This window comes from Hordeum vulgare, chromosome 6H (assembly GCF_904849725.1).
Source record: "Hordeum vulgare subsp. vulgare chromosome 6H, MorexV3_pseudomolecules_assembly, whole genome shotgun sequence".
Lineage (NCBI taxonomy): Eukaryota > Viridiplantae > Streptophyta > Magnoliopsida > Poales > Poaceae > Hordeum > Hordeum vulgare.
In genome coordinates, this window is record NC_058523.1 from 14,400,231 (window position 1) to 14,415,068 (window position 14,838).

At 45.1% G+C, this 14,838-nt stretch overlaps 1 non-coding gene across 1 annotated transcript; it reads left to right on the forward strand.

Annotated features, from left to right (window-relative positions):
• Positions 1-8,546: 8,546 nt before the first annotated feature.
• Positions 8,547-8,618, forward strand: TRNAT-CGU. The gene has a single exon. It is a non-coding gene; the product is annotated as a tRNA-Thr (tRNA).
• The last annotated feature ends 6,220 nt before the right edge of the window (positions 8,619-14,838 follow it).

Genomic DNA, 14,838 nt, shown 5'->3' on the forward strand with positions numbered 1-14,838 from the left:
GAACTAATTTAGTGGCTCTCCTTTTGCATCTCGTCATTCCGTTTCCTTGTTCATCCGGATCCACGTAACTTCCATTTGCCCGTTTCACAACGCCGCATCATGGTTATGGTGCATTCCAACCTTCATCATCAAGCTGTAACTTCCCAACGTTCTTGTTATTAGTGGCTATGCATATCCAGATAAAACTGGGGGTGGAGTCGTCCGCGCTGGACACGTCGGACTCGTTGTGGGCGCGCGCTGGACACGTCGGACTCGTTGTGGGCGCGCACAGCAGAGGATCTGTATCTTCATGTATGATGATTTCGAATCCTTGCGAGAAATAAAGCTAATATACGGACATTCATGCGCCATGGCTAAAAATTATGATGTCTCCTTCATTTACCTCTAGCAAGCGTTTGTATTGCCTCGAGGCTGCTCGGAGTGTGTCATCGAGGAAGGATATTTTCCCCCAACAAAAAGAGGGTACATCCGTACATGGCAGGAAAACATGAAGCTATAGACGGACTCCTTGAGACCGCAATGACAACGCGTGCATGCAACCTAGACAGTTTTTCCCCCTTTGATCTGTGTCGACCACATCACGGCGTAGAATGTCGTAGATGGCTCTTCTTCCAGACCCACCCCCTTGAGTTTATCCTGCGTGAATCTCTTCAGAATTTCAAGGGCGGCCTTGTGACCGGCATTTGGAGCAGTAGGCCTGGTATCGACATGAAGTGAGAAAAAATGTGCTTGATTACAAACCTCTTGAGGAAACTGAGCGATCCACCTTGGGCATTATCAACCAAAAACGATGCTTTTGGCAATGTTTTCTTGCCAAACATTTCCATGTAGTGGACCCACCACGAGTCTCCTCACAGACTTAAACAATGCATCTAATAATCTCGCGATGCATGTAATATAAGACAATGCATACAAGTTTCAATTTGCAGTGAAATCTCAACCTGCTGATATCCTCAACCTTCTCCCAAGATGCTAATAAGACGTTGCCTTCGAAAAAGGTTTTTCAGTCTCAAAACAACAAAGCAAGATGCCAAACTGTTATGCTAGTCATGACTGGGAGTTGGGGAGTTGTGATGGTAGAAAACAGGCAACACTGTTATGCTATGCCCTCCCTCTTCCCGCAAAAAAAAAAAAAAAAAGACCTACGCCCTCCCTAGCCATTTCACATTTTGACTCGTTGGATCGCAGTACCAACGTTCCAGATCTGACATGCCTCCTCTCGTTAATTGGACCACCTGGCCATGATAGCCGCAGAAAGGCCCAAGAAAACCATCCAGTCATGCAAGACCATGTCTCTCAAAAAAATGTACCCCTCATATGCATACTATTTTAGGTCTAAATGGATGTATGTAAACATATTTCATTGTTACATACATTAGTTTGAGCGACAAGTAATATGAATCAAAGGGGGATTATTTTTATTCTGGTAAGAGTAATTGGAGCCGTCTGCGTCTCTAGGGACTCGGACGAACCCTAGCCGCCGCCGCCCAAGACCCCTGATATTGCTCCTCATTCCCTCGTCATCGTCGGAAGATGCCACCGGCCAAAGCCCGAGCAGTAGACGACGGCAGTGAGGCGTTCCCTCACGCTGTTGTGCGCGCCCTTAGTAGTGGGAGGCTCGGGTGAGCTATATGTGCCACGCGTCTTTGGTGGCGGCACCATGATGACCTCGATCTTGTAGACCGCATGATGCCCTTCCAATCCGGTCTTTGGATGACAACGACCGGAGCTTGTCCGGCGACGGTTGCGTCTCTAGCGCCTCAATCCGGAGCGACGGAGTGGAGTGGCGGCCCATTCTTGCTGCGCAGGCTAGATTCATGTCGATGCCGTGTCGGGTGTCTGCTTCTTCATCCGGTGCTGATGTGGCTATGGTGCCAGATTTGGCTTTTGCTAGCTGTATCTGGCTCCCCGGCCTGCTGACGAAGCGTTACATGGCTCTGGCATGGTAGTGGCGCCGACATCATGCTGGGGGTGCGTGGGCAAACTAGTTTGTGGATCGGCTCCCGATTTTTCTGCCAGTGGCTAGTTGTGTGGAGGTGAGGACGCATGTTGCTCTGGGCGATGGCATGTGCCCACGCTGATGACGTGGCGTCCGTGGACATCGTTCTTGCTTCCCGAAGGGTCGTTGTGCAGCTCTCCAGCCTTGTCCTCCCTCGGGACCGTCTTTAGGTGAAAGCATATGGCCCTATTGCAAGGCCGGACGACGGCGTAGTTTAAACTTCGCTTCCCCCTTGGGACATCGTATAGCAGATTTGTTCCACCCGCGCTTTTTGTGGTTGGACATCCACAAAGTCACGGTTGGTTGGTTCCCAACCGATGATGCGAGTGGTTGGCGTTGCGACTCGTGCAACAACAATGTTGATGATGTGTGGAGCTGTGCCGTGGCTTGTCCTTGTGTTGTCCGGGTCCAGTTCGTCATTGGTTGCGCCTATGCTTGTTTCTCACTATGACAGAGAAGTTTGAGTTGCATGTGACACGACCCCTGTGGCAATGATGACTGGAGAGTGTTCTTGTGGGTGCCAGGTTGGTGCTCTTCGAGCCGATTATATGGGATGTGTACTGGTGTACAATGGTAGATGCAAGGATAGTGATTGAGTTGGCCATGGAGTTGGGAGCATAGTTGGCATTGTGCCTTTCTTGTGGGCCTGATGTAATTTCTTTTGCTCGGGTTCCCATTCATTAACCGGGCGACTTTATTCTAATTTTTTTAATGAATCAAGCCTTAAGGGACCGAATTTAAAAAAATGGATCGAAGGGAGTACCATCCAGGCATGTACCCATGTACCGTCATGCCTCTCTCCATTGCTCATGAAAGTGTGTTCCTCCCCACCGTCGCAGTACGCGTTGTTGTCGTCCTACCTTCCGCTTCGACAGTTCTCCTCCAATTAAGGTAGACCTAGGTGTAAGCATCGTGGTCTAAAAGGCAAGAAGAGACTCTGGCGCCTCTCCCTCTACCACCATCAGCAGGGTCGTCCATGGCCATGTGCGAGTTGTGCGCTCACATAGGGCATCATTTTCTATTTGCCACCAAGTTGGGCAGAACCTCATGTCCAGGCCCAAGTGAGTAGTGTGAACTATCCCGTTTTAGCCTTTTATAAACAAGGCAAATTCATTGTTAAATCTGCGTACAACTTATTGGTAGCGATAAATCAGAGGAGGGAAGCCTGGTTGGAAGGGACTTCTCGCACGTCAAATTTGTTCGCAGATTCAAGCTCGTGGAAGAAACTTTGGAAGATAGAGGTTCCGGCAAAATTTAGAATGTTCCTTTGGAGGCTGTCTAGACATTCTCTACCCATTGAGGACATCAAAACACATAGAAATATGGTTAATTCTTCGACCTGTGGCCTATGTGGGGCGACCGACTCGTGGCGGCACTCGTTGATGAGTTGTACCACGACCATATGCAGTTGGGCACTTGCCGATGAAGAGGTGTGTCTCAAACGTTGGTCTCTACGACAGAACCAAATGCTAAACAATGGTTGTTCACTATGATGGATACTCTGGCGCATGATAAATTTGTTCTTTTATCAGTCACTTTGCAGGCCATCTGGTCTGCCCGTCGCAAGGCAATACATGCGGGTATCTTCCAATCTCCACAAGCAATCTTCCTGTTTGTTAATAGATTCATAGGAGAGCTAGAGGTTATCAAGGCTCCATCTTCAACTGCCTAGCCGCGAACACCATTGGGCAATAACCAGCAGCGACCGAAGGCACCATCCAATGGGTTTGTTAAAATACACGTCGACACGAGAGTTCAGAAGGGAAGAGGAGGCTTGGCGGCAGCAGTTTGTCAGGACAGAAATAGGCAATTCTTGGGAAGCTCCATGCTTGTTATCAGTGGCATTGACGACCCTGCGGCCTTTGAAGCCATTTCTTGCAGGGGGGATTGGCCCTAGCTGAAGATCTCAACGTCCACAATGTCATCATCGCATGGGACTCGAAGCAAGTCGTCTTAGATATCACCAATTGTAGTGAAGGTATATGGAGCCATAGTAAGCGAGATTAATCTCAAGTCAGTTCAGTTTCAATGTAAGTTTAATTTTGAGAGTCGTGCTTCGAATGTCGAAGCACACGGTCTATCCAAGTTCTCTCCTACATTAGGTCCAGGCGTCACGTCTGGTTTGGCCAACGCCATGACCTAAATTGTATCCCACAAATTGTGAACTTTGATGAATGAAGTGGCTTTTACCCCTAAAAAAAGCCTTTTATTGGTTGGTCTCTTGAGCTTATCTTTATTACAAAGTATAGTGTATCTTTTCTATCAACAGTGGAAGCTTGGGCATTTATTTCTCAAGAAGATTGTTTCTATTGCCATACAAATTTAACATTATCCAATATATATATATATATATATATATATATATATATATATATATATATATATATATATATATATAGAAACTCTATTCATCACCTAGGGTGCAGAATAGGTTAGTCTTCACCAGAGGTAATCTTACGAGCTTTTCATAAATAAATTACATTTAAAATACAAACAGTTACATTCATATTGACCCACTATGTAAAAATTGGCATAAAAAAATTAAAAATATAGGCTGTAAGACAAGAAAATATGCATTTTATGTATATTTTACACTATGCTTTTACGTTTGTAATTTTACGTAACAAAAATATTTTTTACGGTGATTATACAGTTTCTTACAGTCTCTTTTTATGTATGGAATAAGAAAAAGAATACGTAACGTAAAATTACGATGCATTGATGTTAAAATAAAGGGGGTGAAGAATAACTATTCCTCACCCAGGGTGACGAATAGCGCGACCCCCTTTATTAATGAAAGATTTATCCCGTCATCTGCCTCCCTTGCTTTCCATTATATAAAAGAGATGATACACCTCCTTATCTCTCTAGATGTCATATATACTTCCTCTTCGCGTGTCACTTGTCAAGGATTCCGCACACACAACCCTCCTCCTTGCCCAAACATGTTACATCTCCTCTCGTCTTCTTGGCTTATGAAGTAACTCTATCTAAGCATGTGAGGTGTTAGGAAGTTCCTAGTGATCTATCCTACCCATGACTGCATTCTCATAGCTAACATAGTGAGGACGACAAACTAGAACGCGTGCCATCCTGCCATCTACATACGATCTCTTGTGAATCATTGAGTCGTCTGTGATTGTTGGCTGGTCCTTGGCTTGCTCATGTATTGCCCTGGCCTTACTATAGACGTTGCGACATTGATTGTCTACGTGGAGCATCTGTAGCGGATATGGCTTTGGGTCCTATGGTTGCACAAACCACTGCTACAATTTTCAGGAATAGAGTAGGAATCATGGGACTATGCAGCTCCGTAGGATGTGAACACAAAAATGCAGCAGTTGTAGTTATCCTTATGCTAGAAATTTATACGGTTGGTATTCATTCTTATGATACAGGCTGATTGATCTATATACATAGCATTGGGGTCTCGTGTGCAAGAAACAGTGTCTTGTGTAGTGTGGATGAGATGGCACAAGAACAGTCGAAGGCGCGTGACACATATCTCGTGCTTCAGCTACATCCAATCCATGGTAGCCACATCGTCGTGTCGGGCGATCTTTCCGTAATTTATTTATATAGTGATCTCCTCTTGTCTAGTAATATGGATAGTTGTAGCAAATGATGCCTACTCTGCGATCATGAGATGATGTGAGTGGCATGTGTGTCATGACGAGAACACGTCCAGCATGGTGCTCCCTTGCTGGTTCGTGGTGAATCTGTGTTCCTAGCCACAGGAGAGGAACATTTTTTTTTCCTTTGAACTTTTGAATTTCTTTGACTGGACCGAAATAATTAATGTTCGTGTTGTAAATTTCTGATGTTTTATTAAACCCATCTGCATGTTGAGAACTGAAACAAACGAAAATCCTCTCCATCTATATTTAGTAACATCTCACATGAACAATTGTGCTTAATTAGTCACAACTCATGGCAATTTTTTTTTTGCATTATCCGTGTATGAGATCGTCATTTAGAGTTTTCCGTACATGGTTTAGTCTTTTGACGTCGCAAAGGTGTGAGTACTCTCGGGTGTACTACACCCAAGTTTGAAAAAGTTGGATAAAACATTATCAAACAAAATCCAAAAAATCTGAAATTTTGAGACAACAAACTTTGTCTTTGAGCTTCCTGCAAAATTTCAGCCGATTTTTCTTTAAGGGGCTCTCATGAAAAAACAAATCCTTGCTCAAACAGTGCAGAAATTTTGGAACATTAATTTTGTCTTTTTTGTTGAGAGCTCATTTCATGTTACTTTTGGCTGAAATTTGGCAGGAAGCTTGAACATTTTATAAAGTTTGATTGTTCAAAGTTGCAGATTTTTTTTGAGTTTGTTTGATTCCCTTTTTTTTTCATTTTTTCCAAACTCGGGTGTAGTACACCCGAGAGTAGAAAAGCCTTGCATCATCCTTTGGAGCCTCGGTAGCATAGTGGTAGTGTGTTCCCTTATCTGGCAAACGCTTGCAACTCTGTGATGTTTATGCATCCTTGTATACGGTTAGCAAGGGTGCATTTCATTGCCTGCGTTGTTTTTGACACTTTGCATAATTATTTCAGTTGGGCCTAACTGAGAAAAACAGACAAAAAATAATCGTCTGCACATTATTTGGCTGCCTGGCTGCCTGCATTAGGGGAGCAATTTTTTACTGGTGTTTGATTGCATGCATTTGTTGGGCTGATGCAAGTGCTTGGTGTTTGGCTGCATAAATGCAACGTGATTATGGGTTGACAGCTACGCATGACACGCATAGTTACCGAGGAGTTTCTTGGCAATGAGCTTGCGACGGCGATGTCAGTGTAGGCTGCGAGCGAGGAGGAGGACCGCGTGACGCCTACGACGGAGCCGGGCACAACTTGGCGTCCATCCGGCAAGTTTGGTGATGATAAGTGAGAACAGAGTGCCTTTGCGACTGCAATGGACTATGGTCGTAGCGCCATGTCCGACGCGACGAGCATGTAGCTGTGGGCAAGCGATCCAGTCGGCGAAGCGGCAAACCAGTTGCTAGAGGCGCCGCTATGGAGAAAGTCTGTTAGGAGAGACGAATAGGAGGGCGCTCTTCTTCGAGAACGTGGTCGATGGCTCCTATTCTGGAACCACTTCCTTGAGTTATCCTTGCGTGAATCTTCTCAGCATTTCACGGACGGCCTAAAGGCCGTCCATGGGAATCATGTGGACAGCATTGTGAACCTTTATTCGTATGGGCAGTAAATAAACCAATTGTGAGTAATCTAGACCGACCATGTGTATCTAGAATCATTTTCTTTCCTCCTTTATTACTAATTAAGTAGTAACGCAAATTTAAAAATGAATTGTAGGCTATGTGGCCATGCCTCTGTTTATTCTTTTAAATGGCAAGCATCACAATTGTGTTGGATGTTTTGTTTCACTCTTCAGATTATTCTCCTCGGCTACAAGAGAATCACAAGTCCACAACTAGCTGGAAGTCGCTGACTGCCAGATGGCCTACCGTGACAGGAGGGTTTTTGGCGGCTCGTCTATACAATTTTTGTAGTAATGTCTGGCTCATGGGGAGAGGAAAATCGTATCAAAAGTACTAACTAGATAAACATTTTTTTGTGCTAGCATTCATTTGTGTTATTCATGATTATAGTTTACATATTTTACCCTACCTTTTTCCATCAACATGAAATCTTGGGCCCTTAAGATGATTTGTGCTCAAGTACCACCATTCTTCATTACCCAATCTATCTTTATTTATGAAAGATTCATCTGGCCACCTGCCTCCGATACTACACATTATTTACATGTTGTAGTGTGCCTTTTCTATCAATATGGAAATCTTGGGCATTTTAATTCTCAAGATGGTTTGTGCGGACGCATAGGTTCGCTATCTATCTTTATTAATGAAAGATGTATCCAGCCACTTGCCTCCCTTACTTCCCATTATATAAGAGAAATGATACACATCCTTAGCTCTGTAGATGACATATATACTTCCTTTTCCGTGCCACTAGAGAAGTGTTTCACACACATTGACACATACAACTCTCCTCCTCGCCTAAACAACATGTTACATCTCTTAGGTTGTGTGAACTACTCTCTCCTAAGCATAGGTGGTGTCAGGAAGCTCCCAACGATTCATCTCATCCATGGCCGGATTCTCGTTTCTGACATACCAAGGTAGACAAAATCGTCACGCACGCCAACCCAACATCTCTGTACTAGTTGGGCACAGCACCGAGTTATTGGTGGTTGTTCCCTTGTCCTTGACGTGCCCATGTGCTTCAAGAACCGTTATTATCTACATTGCAACGCTGGTCGTCTACGTGGTCGATCTGTAGCGGATATATGGCTTAGGTTCCTGTACCTTCAGAGGCCGTTGGTACTCGTTTCAGGGATAGAGTAGGAAATTGTGGGGTAGTGACTTGTAGCAAAATAATCGCCTTTATGCCTTCTAACTCTCATATACGATCTGCATTCTGAGCTTTTAGTACATGCTGTAACCTTTTTGACAGTGATATTCACCGGAGCGCGTATGCTCTGGGTATTGAGAAGAAAACTCTATTTTTGCAGCTTGCACCCAGAGCCTCCGTAGCATAGTGGTAGTGCGTTCCCTTCGTAAGGGAAAGGTCGTGAGTTCGATCCTCACCGGGGGCTTATCATCTTTTTTCTTGTCAGCATTCTGTTTTCTTCTTCATCTCTACTGTATCCAAGTAAATCTCCATTTGTTCGTGTGTTGAAGTTGAACATTGTGGCCGCCTACAGGGTTCTCCTGTTGCATGCCACAGCCTATAGTTATACCACCCGATTCGTCAAGCGTGTAGGCTACCTAGCAAGTTTCTTTTCCTTTTTTGGTCGATGTTGACGATCACATCACGGTGTAAAACGTGTTCGCCGATTTTTCTTTTTCACGAACGACTTCCTTTAGTTTCCTCTGCATGAATCTCCTACCATTCAACCAGGGGAGGGTCCAGCGTGGGGTCGTGTAGGGGCAATCGCCCCCGATAAAATTTTGGAACCTAGGAGTACCCTTGTACTACATTGGCCACCATGGGGGTGAGAGCGATGCTCTGATCTTATTTTGAGGTATGTACGTCTTGTAATTCTAGAAAGACCACGGTGTAAAACGTGTTCGCCGATTTTTCTTTTTCACGAACGACTTCCCTTAGTTTCCCCTGCATGAATCTCCTACCATTCAACCAGGGGAGGGTCCAGCGTGGGGTCGTGTAGGGGCAATCGCCTCCGATAAAATTTTGGAACCTAGGAGTACCCTTGTACTACATTGGCCACCATGGGGGTGAGAGCGATGCTCTGATCTTATTTTGAGATATGTACGTCTTGTAATTCTAGAAAGATCGAGCAGGAAGATGAACATATCATTTCGTTTTATGAGTTGGTCCATGAGCTAAGTAACAAAAATCGACAGTACAACCGAGGTGAACTTAAGTCCATTGTATCTAAACAAAATTGAGCCTTGACACTCAACCAGTTTGCAATGGACGATCGATCTAGAAAATTCATTAGGTCATCAGTCATGCCTCCACACATGCCGACTCGCTGCCTCACCGCGGTGCTGGATGGGGAAGGATGAAGTCCACCCGTTCCTGCTCATGGCGCCGCCATCTCGGAAGACATCATCTCCATAACAACGCACCCCGCTCAAAATTACAATTAGCAGCCAACAAGGCAGTAATCAGCAAGTACTTCCACTCTCATTCTACTCGTAGTCTTGTCTTGTTCCAAGGAGTGCTTCTACCATTCCATTGTATCATTCTTCGATTTCTTGTCAAATTATTCAAATGGGAGAATCTGTTATGTTATTGTTTTTCTGCCTAGCTAGTGATAATTAAATTATTTTGAACAATTAGTTTTGTTGATCGTCTTGCCTGATTTCATTCTACTTGGTCAAATATTTTGTTAAATGTCTTATTTAATAATTGTATCGTGGATCTGATTTCTTGGTTCCTTTAAATTAAAGTCCGCCCCGGGTTACTTCAAATCCTAGATCCGCCACTGCATTCAACGATTGGATTCTCACCGTTAACATGTCGTGCTACAGAAGCACGGTGTACGCACCCACCCGCCATCAATATCTGAGTTGTCATGAATCATTGACTCTTGTGCGATAGTTGTCTGGTCCTAGGCGCACTCATGTACTTCCCTGACCCCTACCATCGGCATTCCTACTCTACTCGCCTACATAGACGATGGGCAGGAGGAGCTCCTTGGAGGCGGATATGGCTTCGATTTCTAAAGCTCCTGAGATCATTGCTACATGTTGCTATGATTGGGTCAGATTCAAGGGACAAAGTTGCTCTATAAATGTAGAAATAATCACCTTAATTAATGCCTGCCTTGTAGCTGCATTTGGGTGTTTTGGTCGATGTTGTAACCTTTTGACATTCGTGGTGGTCATGAGAGCAGTCGTGAGTTTGATCCTTAATGGGGGCTTTCATCATATTTTTGTGGGTAATTCTTCATTTTTCTTGAGACCATTCTGATTTCTTCTTCATCTGCATCAAAGTACCAACTTCCTTTTGTTAGTGTCACAACACTTGCACTACTCTGACCTCGCTTGGAAAACACCAATGGCAACTGTGAGGGCCACTTTGTTGAGTGGTGACATATTTTTCTATCAACATTAATCCCTAAGATAGTTTTTCTGTATCACCACTCAACATTATCATAGCTGGTTGTGGCGCATATGGCGTTTTGTATCTTTCATTTGTTTTTTGCAGATTGATGTACTCGGTTCAGACTCTTTTTACCTTATTCGATTAAAAGGATGCATGCATTACTCGATGCAGAGGCCTGGGCGATGTCTCCTTTTCTAAAAAAAACACTCAACATTATCCAATATATCTTTATTTGTGATTTATTTATGGCAGATTCATTTGGCCACCTACCTCCCTCCGTGGAGAGACATGGTATATATCCTTAGCTTCTTAGATGCCATATATACTTCCTCTTCTCGTGCCATAATCTAAGTATTGTGGTCACATACAACTCACCCTCGTCCAAACAACATGTTACATCTCCTTCTTGTGTTCTTGCCCTATTAGTTACCCTATCTTGAGCATGGGAGGCGTCAAGAAGTTCCCTATGATCTATCTCGTTCTCTCTCATTTTGCCCACAATTCCACAACCGGATTTTCATGGATCACATACCGTGGCAAGAAAGCACATTGTACAAGCCCGCCCGCCTTCTATACCAAAGGTGTCATGAATCACGACTCTTCTGTGATAGTTGCCTAGTCCTTGCTGCACTCATGTATTGTCGGCATTTCGACGCCGCTCGCCTGTGTGGGCAATCTGTAGGAGGAGCTCCCAGGAAGCGGATATGGCTTCGATCTCTGTAGCCGCTGAGATCGCTACTATTCACTACCACGATGGGGTGAGAATTACGGGACAAATATGCTCTGTAAATATAGAAAGAATTACCTTTATCCTTTTTTTTGCATGAAAAGTGGGTATTTATTCCTCAGAAATACCGTTACAGTTAGCTAATACAAGATTTAAGACACTGTCTGGAACACGATGCAACCAACAAGCGGTGCAATCTCCAGTTCTTCCAACATTAGCTAGACTATGAGCAACATTATTTTGATGGCCATCTAATTTCAACGGAAAAAACCCATGAAGCTGCAAAAGCTTCTTGATTCCTGTCTTCAAATGACCATAGGAAGATCTGTCAAGTGAATCATCAATTAATGCAGCAATGATCACTGAACTATTAGATTGGATTACTATCGACAGATTGGTTCATTGCAAACCACTACTATGGAAATGCTTATTAGCAAAACATCAGTTGTATCGCTGGAAAGCAGTAGTGCCGGATTAGGACAGCGCTACTACTGATGCCTTAGCAGTAGCGTTGTAAACATAAGTAGCGCTACTGCTAAGAGGGACCCAACAAGTCCACCAATGCTAGCTGTAGTACTAGCGCTGCCCAAAATGCAGTGCTACTACTAAGAATTTTAGCAGTAGCGCCCTTCTCGGCCCAGCGCTACTGCTAATTAGAGCCCTCGTGGACTTACCCTCTTCCCCGCACACTATCCTCACTCTCTCCCTCTCTCCCTCCTCACTCCCTCCCTTGCACCGCCGCCAGTCCTCCCATTGCGACCCCGCATGCACTACTAGGAAAAGGGCTATAGATGATATAGATACTAATGGCGCACCACACAAGCAGTGCGTCACTACTATATAGTAGTGGCGCACCATGTGCAGGCGTGCCATTAGTGTGATGGACACTAATGGCGCACCACACACTCGGTGCGTCACTACTATATATTTTTTTATTTGCAAAACTACTAATGGCGCACCAGCAGCTGGAGCACCATTAGTAACCAGGATTACTAATGGCGCATCTGTTGGTAGTGCTCCACTAATATATTAAAAAAATTGGTTTTTTTTTTGCAAACTACTAATGGCGCACCACAGCTAGTGCGCCATTAGTAACCAGTGTTACTAATGGCGCATCTGTTGGTGGTGCGCCACTAATTTTTTTTTTTTGCAGAACTACTAATGGTGCGCCATTAGTAACCAGGGTTACTAATGGCGCATATGTAGGTGGTGCGCCATTAGTAACCTGGGATCAGCTAGATATTTTGGACAACCACCTACTACACTCACTTTCCCCACTTTCATTCTCTGCACCTCCTCCTCCAAGCTTGTCTCGGGTGCCTCCTCCTCCTCACCTCATTTGCATCATAGATTCACCCAAATTAAGTGGTTAAATTACCTTTTTTTATAGGTAAGTAAGGGGAAAGCTTTTATGTTGTAGATCTACTTTTTTCTCCCTCCAACAACGTGCACATGCACTTTTTATGGCCTAGCTAGATCTACGTATGTTTGTGGTGTTGCATATGTTTTTGGTGTTGCATATATGTTTGTGTTTGTAGGTACCGGTATTTGAAATGCGATAGTTGCCAATATTTTCCCGGAATGTTGATTCATTTCCGTTTCAGCAAGAATTTGGCACTATGCATTCTTTTTTGTCCTATTTTTAGGCAAAGTCATGCCAAAAAAAATTTTGGTTCTAAAATATCGTTTTGCTCTACTCCGCAGGCGACCATGGTCCGCACGATGACCGAAGGCATCGTGAATAGGTTTTTGAGCTCCGCGAAGGCCGAGATGCTTCAAAAGAACGAGACGGAGATAAGATGTCCATGTCGAAGATGCAAGCTGAAGAGCCTTATGGACCCGGATTCCGTAAAGGTGCGGGACCACCTGCTCTTACGTGGTTTCATGGATGGCTTTCGGTGGCAAGGTGATGAAGATGATTATGAAGTCGTCCATGGGGGCCGGGAAAGAAATGAGGAAGGGCATGAGCAAGACAACCGCGGCGAGGGCGGGCGAGAAGACGAAGAATCTCCAGGACACCGTCATCATGTAGAAGATGCCGGACATGATGATGAGGAAGATGCCGGAGCAGACGAAGGGCATGATCATGAAGATTAAGATGCCGGAGCAGACGACGATGGACCATCGATGGCCTGGGTGCAGGACCCTCATATTCAAGAGCTGCTTCTCAAGCAGACGGATAACGCAAGAGCTGCCGCCCGAGAGAAAGCCAAGATGGATCAACTGGAGATAGACGCGGTTACTCCATTGTATGAAGGATGCAGGCCCGAGGATACCCGCCTGAAAGTAACGCTCATGGCTCTGGAGATGAAGGTAAAACACAAAATGACCGACGCATGCTTCGACGAGAACATGTCATTTTGGCACGAACGTCTTCCCAAGGGGAACAAGTGCCCGACCAGTTTCGAGGAGGCGAAGAAAATCGTGTGTCCTCTGGATTTACCGCACGTGAAATACCATGTGTGCATGAACAATTGCATCATTTATCGGGACGAGCACGCGGAGTCTACCATATGTCCGGTGTGCGGCGTCAGTCGATACAAGAAGAGGAAGAAAGCTCCTCGAAAAGTGGTGTGGTACTTTTCGATCACTCCTCGTCTGCAACGGTATTTCACGGACCCTAAGGTAGCAAAGCTCCTGCGTTGGCACGCGGATAGGGAGGAGAAAAAGCGAGAAGATGACGGAAATGATCCGGAGATAAATAAAAAAGACAAGATGTTGAGTCACCCTAAGGATGCGAGCCAGTGGCAAGCGTTGAACTACGAATACCCAGAATTTGGGGACGATCCAAGGAACATCGTGCTGGGCGCGAGCACCGATGGAGTCAATCCATTTGGCAGCCAGAGAAGCACACATAGCACCTGGCCTGTGTTTATGTGGATGTACAACCTTCCCCCCTGGTTGTGCATGAAGAGGAAGTACATTCACATGAGTATGCTAATTGAAGGGCCGAAACAACCAGGGAACGACATCAATCTATATCTGGGGCTGCTGATAGAGGAGCTAGACGCGCTGTGGAAAACGCCAGCCAATACGTGGGACGCCGCAGAGAAAGAATACTTCCCTATGAGAGTCGCACTGCTCACGACGGTGCACGACTATCTCGGTTACGGATATGTCGCGGGGCAGGTGGTCCACGGATTTTCTGGATGCGTCAGGTGCATGGATGACACAATGTATCGCCAACTAGATAGAGATCCCGGGTCTTCAAAAACAGTGTTCATGGGACATCGAAGGTGGCTTCGCGACGATGACTCATGGAGAAAACGCAAGGATCTGTTCGATGGTGAAACTGAACCCCGAAGACGCCCCCTTATGAGGAGCGGCGAGGAAATATACAAGATGTTGAAAAATTGGAAAGAGTGCCCACCGCCGGGAAAGGCGCCAGAGCCGGGAAAGAAGCGAAAGGCGCCAGAGCCGCTGCTGAAGGTATGGAAAACGAGGTCTGTTTTCTGGGACTTGCCGTACTGGAAGATCCTCCGTGTGCCTCACAGCCTTGATGTCATGCATATCA